The sequence below is a fragment of the Grampus griseus genome (genome assembly GCF_964374135.1).
Source record: "Grampus griseus genome assembly, chromosome: 12".
Classification (NCBI taxonomy): Eukaryota; Metazoa; Chordata; class Mammalia; order Artiodactyla; family Delphinidae; genus Grampus; species Grampus griseus.
This window is the reverse complement of record NC_139006.1, coordinates 41189772-41194237: the sequence shown is the minus strand read 5'-3', so window position 1 is coordinate 41194237 and position 4466 is coordinate 41189772.

Here is a 4466-nt window from a genome sequence, read left to right as displayed (position 1 = left end):
ATGGAACCAAAATTTAAATTCAGCTCTGACTTCCAAATCTACTTCTCCTTGATTACAAACCCATACTTGTGATTTATCTCTTGCTGTCAAATGACAAAATAATACAATTTGGTAACGAGTTTGATGGCCTTTATTCAAAGGAAAACAGTCCATGGACTGGTGGAGCACAGTGCCTTGCAAGCAGCAGAGCACTCTTCCTGAGAGATTTTGGGCAGGAGCAAGTTCTATAGCACATTAGAAGAGGCAAGGCAGAAATGGCATTATTGGCTAGGAGGTCAGGTATTATCTTTTAAGGTGAGCAGGTCCTATTTTCTAGGGTAAGGTAGGCTAGCTAAACTGAATTGGAGGATTGTGTTGGTGTAAATTAGGTTTCCTTGACAGTGCAGGCTGACTTAGGTTTAGATTTGTGACGTGGGACAGGCCACTGCGGCAACCTCCATTTTGTGGGTCCTGATATACAAATTAACTGTATCATGCCCCTAAACAGTATACAACTCAAAACCTGAGCTAAACGGAAAAAACAACAAACAAACAAAATACTCTCTAGGCTCAGAAACCCAAATCCTATCTGTTAGCATTATACTTTGGACTTGCCTCTTTCTCTTTCAACCTGGTCTACACCAGGGGTTGGCAAACAATGGATCACAAACCATAGTTTGGCTCCTGAGTTAGGAATGTTTTTTACATGTTGTGGTATTGTGATTTATAATTAGAAATATATATCTGGTCTTCATCCCCATTTCTGGCACAGAACTCCAAAAGACCTAGGAGTTTCCTAAGTGACAAGAGCACTGGGAGAATCTTTCGTTAAAATATTTGGTCTTTTGTGCTTGGTTCCTGAAATAGCTCCAGAGCCATAAGAATAAAAGGAATGTCTTGTTATTCATAACAAACCCCTTTTAACCAATACCTGTGTTTAAGTTAATGGGGTGACTTTTGGAAAGCCCCTAAGGATTGGGGCTGGTTGCAGGGGAACCCAGAGTATGATTAGAAGGTTGAAACTTTCAGTCCCACCCCCAACCTCCCAGGAGAGGAGAGGAGCTGGAGGTGGAATCAATCACCAATGGCCAATGATTTAATCAGTCATACCTACGTGGTGAAGGCTCCATAAAAATCCAAAAGGACAGAGTTCAGAAAGCTTCTCCGTTGGTGAATACATGAAGTAGGAAGGGGGACACGCTCAGAGAGAGCCTGGAAGCTCCATACCCCTTCCCACATACTTTGCCCTATGCATCTCTTCCCTCAGCCTATTTCTGAGTTATATCCTTTTATGATAAACTGATAATCTAGTAAGTAAAACATTTTCCTGGGTTCTCTGTGCCGCTCTAGTGAATTAATCCAACCAGAGAAGGGGGTCATGAGAACCTCCGGGTTACACCAGGTTGGTTAGAAGCAACCTGAACTTGAGACTGGCATATGAAGTGGGGGAAGAGGCAGTCTTGTAGGACTGAGCCCTTAACTTGTGGGATCTGACATTATCTCCAGGTAGATAGTGTCAGAACTGAACTGAATTGTAGGACACCAAGCTGGTGTCACAGAATTACTTGATTTGTAGGAAGCCTAGTGTCAGAAGTGAAGTATTCTGTGAGTAGAGCTTTTGAGAGTAGACACACAGGAGGAGTGTTTTCCTTTACGTATTTATACAACTGAAAAAAATCAAAAGAATATTTCTTGACACATGAAAATTACATTAAATTCAGATTTCTGCATCCATAAATAATTTTGTTGGAACACAGCCATGCTATTATTAGCGTCCGTACTGTTTATGATTGCTTTCACACTATGACAAAACTGATAGCTGTGAAAGAGATGGCTCACAAAGCAAAAAATATGTAGTATTTGGCTGTTTACAGAAAACGTTTGTCAAACCTTGGTCTATGGTCCTTGACCAGATTCAGAGCTCCCATTGTATCTCCCTAACTAAACAGTCTTTCAGTATCAGCCCATGGCCTGCTTAGCTCTTTATAACTTTTTCATAACTGAATACAGAGAAATTAGATCACTTGCCCAAGATAGCAAGGCAAGCAAAAAGCAGACACAGGATTTGAACCTGGCAGTCTCCAGAGCTGTAAGCTGCGATGCTATATTGCCTCCCTAGGGGAACCTAGGTAACCTAGGTTACTAAGAACCTGGTAACCTCAAAGTCAACATAAAATTCTAGGTACTGTTAAAATCCTCAGACATAGTCTATCTTAAATAAGAGGTATTGCTGTAGGACAGTTCTCCCCTAAGTAGGGAGGAAAAGATAATTATTTAATGATTTTATTGGATGTGTATCACATAAAAAGCATCTCACTTAACCCTCAGAATAGCCCAGACAGGGAGGAATCATAATCCACATTTTTATAAATTAGGAAACTAAAAGCAAAAAAAGATTATTTCCTTTTAAATTCACAGATTTAGTATACCAGTGAGGTGGTGGTGGCATGTTGAAATTTATAGACTAGATGCTCAGATATGCAAAACTATAACTGGATTTCTATGTACCTGAACCAAACTAGATATCAAGTTCCATATTTCTATTCCTGGAAAGGAGGGAAATGTGACAGTATAAGCCACCACAGGTATAAAATGTAGTAGCCAAAGGTGTTCAGTTTCATTAGTCATCAGAGAAATGGAAATTAAAACCACCAAGTGATGCCCCTATCCACCATGCAGCGTGAGTGAAATGAGAGTCAGGTAATACCAACTGTGGACAAGCAGCAACTAGAACTCTCATTCACTACTGGCAGGAGTGTAAATTGGTGCAGCTACTTTGGAAAACTGCTTGGCAGTATGAGTGATGGGTGCTGGAGCTCACAAGAAGTGATGGTTAAATTTCCAGGAATGTTGTGAATCAGCTGATTTCACATTGGTAGCTTGAAATTGGGCAGCTGGAGTATTTACACCACAGGAACTGGCTAACATTATAAATGAGCACCCACCCTAGAGCCAGTTGTTAAACATTTACCAGCAAACCACGGGGCAATAAAGCTCCACATATATATATCCTGTGACTCAGCAAATCGATTTCTAGGTATCCACACCTTAGGAATGTGTGCAGATATGGCCCAAAAGCCATGTACAAGAATGTTCATAGCAGCATTATTTGTAATGGCCGGAAACCCAAATATCCATAAATAGAATTGATAAATTCATGTCCATTCAATGGAATACTATGCAGTAATAAGAATGAAAGAACCGCTATATGCAATACCCCAGATGAATCTCACAAAATGATGGAACAAAAGGAGCCTGAACAAGGGTACATACTGTGTGATTCCTCTACATAAAAGTCAAAAAAGACCAGATTAACCTCTGATGATAAATCAGGGAGGTGGTTACTTGGTGGGGAGGAGAGCAGCAATGACTGAACAAAGGGGGGATTGTGGAGTGCTGGTATTGACCTTTTTTCCATCTAAGTGCTGGTTATTTAATTGTGTTTATTTTGTGAAAATTCATCAATAAAAGGTTTGATTTTAAAAATTAGTCACTTCCATAACTGGACAAGCAAAGGCAAAAAAAAAGGAACTTCAAATTAAATCTCATACCTTATACAAAAATTAACTAAAAATAGATATTAGATCTAAATGAAAAACATGAAACTCTAAAAAGAGAAGAAAGTCTTTATGACCCAGGGTTAGACAGAATCCTTAGACATGACACCAAAAACATAATCCAAAAAAAGTGGAAAAGTAAAAAAAAAGGTAAATTACATCTCATCAAAGTTAAATGCTTTCACTCTGCAAAATAAACTGTTAAGAGGATGAAAAGACAAGCTACAAACTGGGAGAAGATATTTGCAAATCACATACCTAACAAAGAATGTATATTTTGGTTTTGATAAATATACTTTAGTTATGTAAGATGATACTACTAGGCAAAGTTGAATATTTTTACAACTTCTTGTGAGTCTATAATTATTTCAAAACAAAAAAGATCAATTAAGGGAATTCCCTGGCAGTCGAGCGGTTAGGACTCTGTGCTTCCACTGCAGGGGGCACGGGTTTGATCCCTGGTCAGGGAACTAAGATCCCGCATGCCATGTAGCGTGGCAAAAAAAAAGAAAAAGGAAAAAAAAAGACATCAGTAGTTTTACCTATCAGACTGCCTATTTTTCCACATCTTTGACCGATATTCTAAGCATATTCTAATACAACGCTAATCGGGGTGTAACTGATGAAACTTTTCTATAGGGCAACTTGGCTGAACCAGTCAAGCTCTTAGAATGTACAAGCATTTGAACAAGGAATTCCATTTCTGGAATTTTTCCTAAGAAAGTAATCAGAGATATATACAAAAATCTGCAGACAATGATTTTGTTTTTCATAGTTGCTTATAATAGTGAAAAATTAGAAAAAACCTAAATATTGGAAACAAGTATAGTTTATACTACATAGTTAGTAATATTTTGATATACCTAGAATATAGAATACAGTGTAGCCATAAGAAATTAAGCCATAGAAGAATATTTATTGACATGGGAA